The following is a 13,881-nucleotide window of genomic DNA, read 5'->3' as shown; positions in this document are numbered from 1 at the left end:
AATTTTGTTCACAGAATTGATCATTCACTCGGAGCTTCATGTGTACAAATTATAAATGGTGCATCACCGATGTGTAAAATGAGGTTGGATAGTATGGAGCTTTGCATTATTACCTTTGGGAGAGAGCTGAAAAACTCTGCAGGGTCTTCCATTAGGAAATGAACTAAACTAGATTGAACTGATAGTGTATTTGTGTGCTCTGTAGGACACGGGCTTGACAGGTGAATGACTATTGCTCATTCCCAACTGAGAGATTATTACATTCATCTCCTCTTGTTCTGTCGAATTTTAGTAATAGGTTTATTAAGATATCAAAAATCTTGCATCAGATGCATAGAGGCTGATTCTCGGCTTATCACTACCCAAGTTATACCTAAAATGTAGAGACTTCACAGACTTACTGCTGGATAGACCACTTGTTTATGAACAATATAAGCGTATATTAATAGGGGTTGACTGAATTGTCAGACCTCTATTTTCATCTCTACCTGCATTGTTACTGCGATCTCCCCAATTTATCTTCAAACCGGGTGGGATTTGTGACCTATCACTCTTCAACCATCCTCAATGTTAAATCTCACTTCACTGCTTCTGCTGCCTACCAGGAATGACAAATACATTGCAGGTTAATGCTTCGATCAGTTTCTGCAATTGAAGCCTCATTTCTAATACTGTCTGCAGAACCCGCACTCAACCAGTTCAGAACAAAAAATTACTCTTTGGGTTCTATTTATGGGGGTGGCACGGTAGCATAGTGGTTAGCACTGCTGCCTCTCAGTGCCAGGGACCCAGGTTTGATTCCCAGCTTGGGTCACTGTCATAGAATCCCTACAGTCCAGAAGGAGCCATTCAGCCCATTGAGTCCGCACCGACCACAATCCCATCCAGGCCCTATTCCCGTAACCCCACATATTTACCCTGCTAATCCCCTGACACCAGGGCCAATTTATCATGGCCAATCAACCTAACCCGCACATCTTTGGACTGCGGGAGGAAACTGGAGCACCCGGAGGAAACCCATGCAGACACGGGGAGAATGTGCAAACTCCACACAGACAGTGACCCAAGGCCGGAATTGAACTGGGTCCCTGGCGCTGAGAGGCAGCAGTGCTAACCACTGAGCCACCGTGCATCCACTGTCTGTTGAGTTGGTGTGTTCTCCCCGTGTCTGTGTGGATTTCCTCCGGTTGGCTCCCACAGTCTGAAAGGCATTCTGGTTTGGTGCATTGGCCATGCTAAATTCTCCCTCAGTGTACCCAAACAGGTGCTGGAGTGTGGCGACTAGGGGATTTTCACAGTAACCTCACTGCAGTATTAATGTAAGCCTATTTGTCACACTAATAAATAAACTTGAAAACTTATGTCTTAAGACCCAGATTTCTATATTAATGGCCTGTTCTCTAAACGAGATGGGTGCTCTGCACACCTGGCAGTAAGCCTCTTTTGAAATAGCATTAATGCTATGGAGTCAGTAATGCTGCCAACCTCATTTTCAACCTGTTAATTGCCATGTTAATAGCGGAAGGCAGTGAGAATGAAGACTATGGGCACGAACTTACCTACTTGCCATGCCGGTCAATCTGCATGGCGAGCCGGGAAGATGGGGGAGAGGATAAAAATCCGATTCGCGCCCCAGTTTTGCCGGCTAGACCAGCTTTGCGCCCAGAAAGGGTGGGGGGGGGGGGGGGGGTGAAGGGGTGAGGGGGCTATGCATCGGGGGAAGTTACTTGAGAAAGGATATACTGGCACTTGAGGGGGTACAGAGGAGATTCGCTCGGTTGATTCCGGAGTCGAGAGGGTTGGCGTATGAGGAGAGACTGAGTAGACTGGGGCTATACTCATTGGAATTCTGAAGACTGACGGGAGATCTTATAGAAACATATAAGATTATGAAGGGAATAGATAAGATAGAAGCAGGGAGATTGTTTCCACTGATAAGTGAAACTAGAATTAGGGGGCATGGCCTCAAAATAAGGGGAAACAGATTTAGGACTGAGTTGAGGAGGAACTTCTTCACTCAAAGGATTGTGAATTTGTGGAATTCCCTGCCCAGTGAAGCAGTTGAGGCTACCTCGTTGAATGCTTTCAAGGCAAGGATAGATAAATTTTTGAACAGTAAAGGAATTAAGTGTTATGGTGAATGGGCGGGTAAGTGGAGCTGAGTCCACAAAAAGATCAGTCATAATTTGATTGAATGGCGGAATAGGCTCGAGGAGCCAGATGGCCTACTCCTGCTCCTAGTTCTTATGTTCTAAGTTATGCAGGTGGGGGGGGATGAGGAGATCGGGGGGGGGGGGGGTGGCATGAGAAGATCGGTGGGGGGGAGGGGCATGAGGAGATCAGCAGGGTGGGGGGCATGAGGAGATCGGCATGGGGTAGATGAGATGTGGGGGGGGAACGAGGACATCGACGGGGGAATGAGATCAGTGGGAGGAGGTGAGGAGATTGGAGGGGTGTGGGAGATTGGCGGATGAAAAATTTGCAAGGGGGGGTGATCAGTGTTGGAAGAGGTGGGAGAGACCAGCACACAGTGGGATGTGCAAGGGGTTGTAACCAGGGAGGATCCCGAGGCCGGTGGCCCATGTTGCCATGGGGGTGATTACACTGCCATCTATGAAGGGGGGTGGGCTGGTCTATGTCTGTGGGAGGGGTGTGGGGTATGGCAGGATGCCCCCCAGTTCACTGGGAGTTTGGGGCGCATGCACAATGGCAACCCAAGGAGTCTGCAGCCGGCTTCACTGGCGAGTTTTGTCTCTGGCCTTTCCTCTGGGATCCCACCTGCTCTGACTCAGATGCAATTTCACAGTGGGGCAGGCGGAGCCTCGGCCAGGAAACCTATTCAAGGCCCTTTGCCTTATTTAGGCTGGCGGGTGCGGGTCAGAGCAGGGTGGGAAACAGAAAAAATTACTGAATCTCCTTCATAGGCGGGAAGGGGAGTGCACCTCAATCTGAAGGCTCTTCAAATTTGGGGTGCCCTTGCCACTGGGACCTGGGAGTTCTGGCCCTCTCGTGCTCATGTATGAACTAGCAGCCAGTCATTCAGTTCTCCTGCTGTTCAATATCTTGTTCAATCTAGAATTGACTAATCATGGAGGAAATGAACAATAGTCCTTAATCTGGTGGCATATATGTTTTTTTCCATTAGTATGATCAAAGCTTTATTACATGTGTACTTTCATCATTGGCACAGGACAGGAAGGAGGTTAATTTATAGTCAATATTATCCAAACACTGGACACCTGGATGAAGAATGCATCTCTGCTGTCACATTGTCCAGGGAAGTGGAGGGCCTGGGATGGCAGTAGCATCATTGCCATGGATGTTTCTGTGTAATGCCTATGGCACCTGAAGAGGTGGCAGCAGCAGGCTTCTACAGTGGCGGTAAGGGGTGGAGGGATTATGTGCCAGGTCCCTTAAATCCCTGAACTTACTAAAACCATCACCCTAGACCCAGAACAAAGATGCAAATCCTGCCAGTTTCCTCACTCATGGATTTTAACAAGTTTGTACTAGCAGCAAAGAAAGTTGCAGCCATCATATATTTGGCAACTCTACTCAATGCAGAGAACACTAACATAATTCAAAACCTGGAACTCTATTTTTTCCCAGGGTGAAGTTACATTATGTACTGAAAGTCTAATTTACATAAATATATTGCCAAAAATTATCTGGTGTGTATAAAAAATGGGCAGTTGATTCTGCAGAGATATGCCAAAGTGCAAAAGAAATTAAAACCCTGAGTGTAACCAAATGTGTTAAACTGTATGGGCGGCACAGTGGCACAGTGGTTAGCACTGCTGCCTCACAACGGCGGGGACCTGGCTTCGATTCCCAACTTGGGTCACTGTCTGTGTGGAGTCTGCACATTCTCCCCATGTCTGCGTGGGTTTCCTCCAGGTGCTCTGGTTTCCTCCCACAATCCAAAGATGTGCAGGTTAGATGGATTGGCCATGCTAAATTGCCCCTTAGTGTCAGGGAGTTAGCTAGGCTAAATGCATGGGGTTATGGGGATAGGACCTGGGTGGGATTCTCGTCGGTGCAGACTCAGTGGGCTGAATGGCCTCTTTCTGCACTGTAGGATTCTATGATTCTATATCTGATAAAAGTATTTGCTAATATTGATGCACCTTAGTCTTCTCTCTTGATACTTGTTTATTAGTATTGGATATGAATGATTTGTCAATTGTGGTGCAGTTTCCAAATGATACCAAATCTCATTGCTACTTTGATTATATCCCCAAGCAGCTAGACAACACAAGGTAAATCTCACGTTCACTATGACAGATTATTTATTAGAGTGCTTTTCTCGCCTATTGTAGAAACTGTTTGAATTTCATTCCATTGATTTCCATAGAATGATAATTAGGCGTCCTCTCTAATGGGCAGGAGATCCACTTCATTCGATTAGCACCTATGTGCTGAAAATAATGGTCTATAAAACAAAGTCTCTCTCGAGACTCTGCCACAAAACCTAAGCTAACACTCCAGTGCAATACTGAGGGATTGTCAGAGGTGCTATTTTTCCAATGAGACGTTAAGGCGAGGCCCTGCCTTCCCTCTCAGGTCTGGACATGGTACTCTTCTGAAAATGAGCAGGGGAGTGGTCCTCATGGCCTTGGCTATTATCATCCTTCAGCTAATGCTTAAAATTCAGATCGTCTGGTCATTATCACATTGATGTTTGTGAGGCCTCATTGTAATTAGTGCAAACAAAATGGAAGCACTTGCATTTCTATAACTATGGCATCTTTCACAACTTCAGGATGTCACAGGGCACTGTGCAGCCAATGAAATATTTTTCACATCTAGACACTGCTATAATGTAAGAAACGGGACAGCCAATTTTCACACAGCAAGCTCCCACAAACAGCAACTGTTTTTCAGTGGTATGGGTTGAAGGATAATCTTTGGCCAGGACACTGGGGAGAAAGTCTTTGCTTGTTTTTGAAATACTGCCATAGGAAGTTTAATGTCTGCATTACAGCGAACAGATTGTTGTTTTGATGCACCATCTGAAACCTGGTCCGTTTGACCGTGCAGCACTCCCTCAGTACCGCACAGCAGTATCAACCTAGATTTTGTGTTCAAGTCCCAGGAGTAAGGATTGAACACAAGACGTTCAGAAACAGAGGTGAGAGTGTGACCAGATTGATTCCTGGGATGAGAGGTTGTCCCCTAAGGAGAAAATGAGTAAAATGGGACTATGTTCTCTGTAGTTTCAAAGAAGGAGAGGTGATCACATTGAACATAGAGGACATGACAGGGTTGATGCTGCGAGGTTGTTTTCCTGTAGAGTCTAGAACAATGGGGGGGCCAAAATGTCAGGGCAAGTGGCTGCCTAGTTAGGACTGATGTCCAGCCATGATCGGAGTAGGCTTGAAGGGCCAAATGGCCTATTCCTACTCTCAATGTTCCAAGGACAGACTCGCCTGCATTTAGAGGGTTGTGAATCTTTGGAATTCTGTATTCGAAATGTTGATGATCGGAGCACCCGGAGGAAATCCATACAGACACGGAGAGAACATGCAAACTCCACACAGACAGTCACCCAAGGCCGGAATCAAACCCAGGTTCCTGGAGCTATGAGGCAACAGTGTTAACCACTGTGCCACCAAGCTGCCTATGACTATTATCATAAAGACTCATCTGGTTCATTAATGTCATCCTTACCTGGTCTGGCGTACATGTGGCTCCAGATCCACAGTAATGTGCCCTCTGAAATGGCCTAGTAAGCCACTCAGTTCAAGGGTAATTACGGATGGGCAACAAATGCTGGTCTTGCCAGCGATGCCACATCCCCTGGAAGAATAAAGAGAAAATAACTTCTGCTCCTAACTTTAAGCTCTTATGTGCTGAACAACAGCAGCAGTGCAATTTCTAGCATTTGTGTTAAAATGAAAGACTGAATGAACAATTCCACATGATCATTTCAGTGCTTTCCTGATTAGTTACTCAGAACATATTGGAGCTCCAATGAACATACTAACAACAATGATGCAGTTCCCATGATTTAGAGAGTAATCTCCTAGTAAAAGACATGCGGGGAATTAGTGATCATGATAAAATTGAATTTCATAATATGTTTGAAAGAGACAAACTCCAATCACAGACAAGAATCTTAAAACCAATTTTTGAGGGGAGAACTGGCGAAGGTTGGTTGAGTAAATAGACTCAAAGTTTTGGGCAATAAAGAAGCAGCGGGGAACATTTGAAGAAACCATTCAAAATGTTCAACAAACGCACATTCCATTGCTGTGACGTACTCAACAGATTAAGGATCACATTGGATTAAAAGATGAGACTTATAATGCTGTGACAACTCTGAGGACGGACTGTTTTAGAAACCAATAGCAAGCCACCAAAAAGTTAATAAAAAGGGAAAAAAAGAATACAAGAAAACTAGCCAGAAATATAAATACAGATTGTATATAAAAAAGGAAGAGAGTTAAAGTAAACATTGGTCCCTTAGAAGCAGAGACAGAGAAATTATTATGGGGAATGATGAAATGGCAGAGACATTTGTGATATATGTGTATATATTGTTTGTTGGGGTTTGGTGTGTAGACTTTTGGTGTGTAGACTTTTTTTATTCATTCGTGAAATATGGGCATCGCTGGCTGGCCAGCATTTGTTGCCCATTCCTTGTTGCCCTTGTTCAGAGGGCAGTTGAGAATCAATCACATTGCTGTGGTTCTGGAGTCACATGTAGGCCAGACCAGGTAAGGACGGCAGATTTCCTTCCCTAAAGGACATTAGTGAACCAGATGGGTTTTTCCGACAATCGACAATGGTTTCGTGGTCATCAGTAGATTCTTAATTCCAGATTTTTAAAATTGAATTCAAATTCCACTATCCCAGAACATTAGCTGAGTTTCTGGATTAATTGTTTAGCGATAATGCCACTAGGCCATTGCCTCCCAACTGCTCCTTTAAGAGTGTGCATCAGGTGACCCCTGGGCATTTAGCTCCTCTCAGCTTGAGACCCTGTTGGGCAGTCTTAGACCTGACTGTGAATGAGTGCACCCCTTAAATAAGGGGCTCCCTCCCAGTGTTCAAGTTAACAAGCCTACCTGGCAATTCTTTATGCACCCTTAATCCATACGGGCATTCATAATAACTTTGAATAAATATTTTGTATCTATCTTCACAATAGAAGACACAAATTGCATAGTAGAAATAATGGGTAACTAGGTGCTAAAAAGTGAGGACATTAAGGTAATTAATATCTGAAGAGGAAAATGTACCATAGAAAGGGTCTAAAATTTGACTAATCTCCAAGGCCTGATGGCCGACACCCTAGGGTTCTAAAACTATAATTGCAGAGATAGTGGATGTGCTGGCTATGATTTTCCAAAGTTCTTTTGATTTGATTTATTATTGTCACATGTATTAGTATACAGTGAAAAGTATTGTTTCTTGCGTGCTATATAGACAAAGCATACCATTCATAAAGAAGGAAAGGAGAGAGTGCAGAATGTGGTGTTACAGTCATAGCTATGGTGTAGCGAAAGATCAACTTAATGTGAGGTCGGTCCATTCAAAAGTCTGATGGCATGTACCAACCGACTCAAGAACAGGGAAGAAGCCGAGTCGGTTGGTACGCGACCTCAAACTTTTGTATCTTTTTCCAGATGGAAGAAGGTGGGACAGAGTATGTCTGGGGTGCATGGGGTCCTTGATTAAATCCGAGGCAGTGGGAAACGTAGAAGTGTCAATGGATGGGAGGCTGCTTTGAGTGATGGACTTGGCTTTGTTCACGAACCTTTGTAGTTTCTTGTGGTCCTGGGCAGAGCAGGAACCATACCAAGCTGTGATACAACAAGAAAGAATGTTTTCAATGGTGCATCTGTAAAAATTGATTCCAGATTCTGGAATGGTCTCAGCAGGTTGGAAGTTAGAAAATGTAAGGGAGGGAGAGGAAAACCAAGGAACAACAGGCCAGATAGCTTGGCATCAATCATCAGGAAAGTGCTGGAATCTATCAAAAGGAAATCTTAACAATGATCTTAGAAAGTCAAAATATGATCGGACAAAGTCATCATGGTTTTACAAAAGGGGAGTCCTGTTTGCCAAATTTGTTAGGGTTTTTGAGTATATAACTAAGGTAAACAAAGGAGAACCAGTATATATGGTACATCTGGATTTCCAAAAGGCATTTGATAAAATACCACAGAAACACTTAATGGGCAGGATAAGGGCTAATGGATATATTAGCATAAATAGAAAATTGATTAATGGACAGGGATCAAAGAATAGGCATGAAAGGGCATTTTCAAGTTAACAGGCTGTGAGTAGTGAAGTGTCACAAGGATCAGTGCTGGGACCTCAGCCACTTGCAATCAATATTTAATGATTTAGGCAATCTATATTTAATGACTTAGATAAAGAGACAGAGTAATGTATCTAAGTTCACTGATGATACAAAGCTAGGTGGAAATGTAAGCTGCAAGAAAGACGTAGAGGCTGCAAAGAGATATAGGTAGGTTAAATGAGTGAGCAACATGGAGCACAATACGGGGACACGTGAGGTTGTTCATCTCATACTTAGGAATAAGAAAAGCAGAATTTTTTAAAAAAGGCATGAAACTTCTAAATGTTGATGTTGAGAGAGACTTGGGCATGCTCACACAAAGAACATAAAGATAGCATGCAAGTACCACAACCAATTCAAATGACAAATGGCATGTTGGCCTTATTGCAAGGGGATTGGAGTATAGGAAGATAGAAGTGTTGCTACAATTACACAGGGCTTTTGTGAGACCAGAGCTGGTCACATGTGGTGTTTTAGCCTCCATATTTAAAGGAAGGACATACTTGTATTGGAGGTGGTTGCAATGAAAGTTTACTAGATCAGTGATGAGGGTATTGTCCTGTGATGAGAGGCTGAGTAAACTGGGTCTATATTTTCTGAAGTTTAGAAGAATGCGAGATATTGTCATTGAATCGCAAAGGAATATAAAGAGGCTTGACAGAGTAGGTACTGAGAGATTGTTACCCCTGGTTGGAGAATCTAAAAACAGAATCTCAGGAAAGGAGGAGATTAGGACTGATATGAGAAGAAAATTCTTCACTCAAAAGATTGTGAATCTTTGGAATTCTTCACCTCAGAGGATTATGGATGCTCCATTGTTGAATATACCTCAGCACCTCACTGTACCGCAAGCCCATGGATAACCTCACGATGCTCCACTTCTCCAGCTTCCACCCTAAACACGTTAAAGAAGCCATCCCCTACGGACAAGCCCTCCGTATACACAGAATCTGCTCGGATGAGGACGATCGCAACAGACAACTCCAGACGCTGAAAGATGCCCTCATATAGCGCTCGACTCATCGATCAACAGTTCCGACGCGCCACAGCGAAAAACCGCGCCGACCTCCTCAGAAGACAAACACGGGACACGGTGGACAGAGTACCCTTCGTCGTCCAGTACTTCCCCGGAGCGGAGAAGCTACAGCATCTCCTCCAGAGCCTTCAACATGTCATTGATGAAGACGAACATCTCGCCAAGGCCATCCCCACACCCCCACTTCTTGCCTTCAAACAACCGCACAACCTCAAACAGACCATTGTCCGCAGCAAACTACCCAGCCTTCAGGAGAACAGTGACCACGACACCATACAACCTTGCCACAGCAACCTCTGCAAGACGTGCCGGATCATCAACATAGATGCCATCATCTCACGTGAGAACACCATCCACCAGGTACACGGTACATACTCTTGCAATTCGGCCAACGTTGTCTACCTGATACGCTGCAGGAAAGGATGTCCCGAGGTATGGTACATTGGGGAAACCATGCAGACGCTGCGACAACGGATGAATGAACACCGCTCGACAATCACCAGGCAAGACTGTTCTCTTCTTGTTGGGGAGCACTTCAGCGGTCACGGGCATTCGGCCTCTGATATTCGGGTAAGCGTTCTCCAAGGCGGCCTTCACGACACACGACAGCGCAGAGTCGCTGAGCAGAAACTGATAGCCAAGTTCCGCACACATGAGGACGGCCTCAACTGGGATATTGGGTTCATGTCACACTATTTGTAATCCCCACAGCCTGCCTGGACCTGCAGAGTTTCACTGGCTGTCCTGTCTGGAGACAATACACATCTTTTTAGCCTGTCTTGATGCTCTCTCCACTCACGTTGTTTGTATCTTAAAGACTTGATTAGCTGTAAGTATTCGCATTCCAACCATTATTCATGTAAATTGAGTCTGTGTCTTTATATGCCCTGTTTGTGAACAGAATTCTCACTCACCTGAAGAAGGGGCTTGGAGCTCCGAAAGCTTGTGTGGCTTTTGCTACCAAATAAACCTGTTGGACTTTAACCTGGTGTTGTTAAACTTCTTACTGTGTTTACCCCAGTCCAACGCCGGCACCTCCACATCATGAATATACTTAAGGCAGGGATAGAGATATTTTGGCTTTTCAGGGAATCAAGGCAGATGGGAAATGGGTGGGAGAGTGGAGTTGAAATGAGCCACGATCATATTGAGTGACAGAGTAGGCTAAATGGGCAGTATGGTCTATTCCTGCTCCTATCTCTGGTGTTCTGGTGTTTTGTATGTTATAAGCACAATATAAATGCAGGTTGTAGTTTTTGCTGTTGTGGACACATCACAGCTGTATTTCATCCCATTCTGATCTGATGCTCACATTCTCAAACCCAGTGTTGAGTGCACACCATTTTAGTGAATTCTGCACAAACCCAGGATTGAATTGAAGTGATTTGTCATTGTCACATGTATTGTGATACAGTGAAAAGTATTGTTTCTTGCGAGCTATACAGACAAAGCATACTGTTCATAGAGTACATAGGGGAGAAGGAAAGGAATATAGTGTTGCAGTTATTGATTGGGTGAGGAGAAAGATCAGCTTAATATGTGATAGGACCATTCAAAAGTCTGATGGCAGCAGGGAAGAAGCTGTTCTTGAGTCAGTTGGTATGTATTTTCAGACTTTTGTATCTTCTTCCTGACAGAAGAAGCTGGAAGAGAGTATGTCAGGAGTGCGTGGGGTCCTCAATTATGTGGCTGCTTTACCGAGGCAGCGGGAAGTGTAGACGGAGTCAATGGATGGGAGGCTGGTTTGTGTGATGGATCTAACCTGATATTTTTGATGTGTCAGGTTCAGCTATTCACTGAGCTTAACAATGCAATTATTAAGTGATACAAAGAACAGTACAGCACCAGAACAGGCCCTTCGACCCTCCAAGCCTGCACCGATCACGTTTACCTATCTAAACCAACCGCTTAAATCCTTCTATTCCCTGTTTGTTCATATGCCTATCAGGAAAAGTCTTAAATGTGGCTAACGTAACTTCCTCAATCACCTCACTTGGCAGTACATTCCAGGCCCCCACCACCCTCTGTGTAGAAGAACATCCCCTGCATATCTCCACTGAACCTTTCCCCCCTTATCTTGAACTTGTGTCCCCTTGTAATTGTCATTTCTACCTTGGGGGAAAAAGCTTCCAACTGTTCACCCTATCTATACCTCTCATAATTTTATAAACTTCTATCAGGTCGCCCCTCAGCCTCCATCTTTCCAGGGAGAACAATCCCAGTTTATTCAATTTCTCCGCATAGCTAATACCAGGCAACATCCTGGTAAACCTTTTCTGCACTCTCTCCAAAGCCTTCTGGTAGTGGTGACCAGAATTGGACACAGTATTCCAAATGTGGCCTAACCAACGTTTTATACAACTGTAACATAACTTTTATACCCGATGCCCCGACCAGTGAAGGCAAGCATGCCATATGCTTTCTTCACCATCTTTCCCATCTGTGCTTCACTTTGAAGGATCTGTGGACCTGTACTCCCAGATCTCTCGGTGTGTCTATGCTCCTGATTGTTCTGCCATTTATTTTATAGCTCCCACCTGAATTGGATCTACCAAAATGCATCACCTTGCATTTGTCCGGATTAAATTCCATCTGCCATTTCTCCGCCCAATTTTCCAGTCGATCTATATCCTGCTGTATTCTCTAACAATCTTCATCACGACCCGCAACTCCGCCAATCTTGGTATCATCCGCAAACTTGCTAGTCAGACCAGCTACATTTTCTTACAAGTCATTTATATAAATTACAAACAGCAGAGGTCCCAGCAATGATCCCTGCGGAACATCACTAGTTACAGACCTCTATTCAGAAAAACACCCTTCCACCACTACCCTCTGTCTTCTATGGCCAAGCCAGTTCTGAATCCATCTAGCTAGTTCACCCCTGATCCCATGAGATTGAATCTTTTGCACCAGCCTGCCATGAGGGACCTTGTCAAATGCCTTACTAAAGTTCAGTACGTAGTCTCACAACACCAGGTTAAAGTCCAACAGGTTTATTTGGTAGCATGAGCTTTCGGAGTGTTGCCCCTTCATCAGGTGAGGGGCAATGCTCCGAAAGCTCGTGTTACCAAATAAACTTGTTGAACTTTAACCTGGTGTTGTGAGGCTACTTACTGTGCCTACCCCAGTCCAACTCCGGCAACTCCACATCATCGTTACTAAAGTCCAAGTAGATAACATCCACATCCCTTCCCTCGTCAATCATTTTTGTCACCTCCTCAAAAACCTCAATTAAGTTAGTGAGACATGACCTCCCATGTACAAAACCATGCTGTCTATCGCTAACAAGACTATTCCATCCCAAATCTGTATAGATCCTTTCCTAAGAATCTTTTCCAACAGTTTCACTATCACTGACGTCAAGCTCACTGTCCTATAATTACCTGGGTTATCCTTGCTACCCTTCTTAAATAATGGGACAACATTGGCTATCCTCCAATCCTCTGGTACTTCACCAGTGGCCAATGAGAAAACAAAGATTTCTGTTAGAGGCCCAGCAATTTCATCTCTTGTCTCCCTCAATAATCTGGGATAGATGCAATTTGGCCCTGGAGATTTGTCTACCTTAATGTTTTTTAATACACCTAACACTTCCTCCCTTGTAATGATGACTTGTTCTAAAGGATTTATACACCTCTCCGAGACACCATCAATCGACGTGTCCCTCTCCTTTGTGAATACCAATGCAAAGTACTCATTAAGGATCTCGCCCACTTCCTTTGGTTCTACACATAATTTCCCTCCTTTGTGCTTCAGTGGACCAACTCTTTCTCTTGCTACCCCTTTGCTCCTAATATATGTATAAAATGCCTTGGGATTCTCTTTAATCCTGTCTGCCAAGGACACTTTGTGACCCCTTCTTGCCTTCCTAACTTCCTGTTTGAGCTCTTTTGTACTTTCCCTGTATTCTTCAAATGCTTCATCTGTTTTTAACTGCCTAGACCTCATGTATGCATCCTTTTTCTTTTTGACTAGACTCACAATTTCCCTGGTCATCCGCGGTTCCTGAATCCTGCCTTTCCTGTCTTTCCTTTTTATGGGCACATGCCTGTCCTGCACTCCGATCAACTGCTCCTTAAAAGACTCCCACATGCCAAATGTGGATTTACCCTCAAACAGCCTCTCCCAAACAACAGTCTCCAAATCCTGCCTAATCTGGTTGTAGTTAGCCTTCCCTCAATTTAGCACCTTAACCCTAGGTCAACACTTGTCCTTTTCCATCAGTATCCAAAAGCTTACAGAATTGTAGTCACTGTTCGCCACATGATCCCCCACTGCAACTTTGATGATCTGGCCGGGCTCATTCCCTAGTACTAGGTCCAGTATAGCCCCCTCTCTCGTCGAACTATCCACATATAGTTCTAAAAAACCTTCCTGGACACACTTAACAAATTACTCACCATCCGGACCCTTAGCCCTAAGGGATTTCTGCTCAATATGAGGAAATTTAAAGTCTCCCACTACAACAACCCTATTATCTCTACATCTGTCCAGAATCTGCTTACATAGCCATTCCTCAACTTCCCATGGG

The sequence above is a fragment of the Mustelus asterias genome, chromosome 17 (assembly GCF_964213995.1).
Source record: "Mustelus asterias chromosome 17, sMusAst1.hap1.1, whole genome shotgun sequence".
NCBI lineage: Eukaryota > Metazoa > Chordata > Chondrichthyes > Carcharhiniformes > Triakidae > Mustelus > Mustelus asterias.
Note: the sequence above shows the minus strand (reverse complement) of the source record.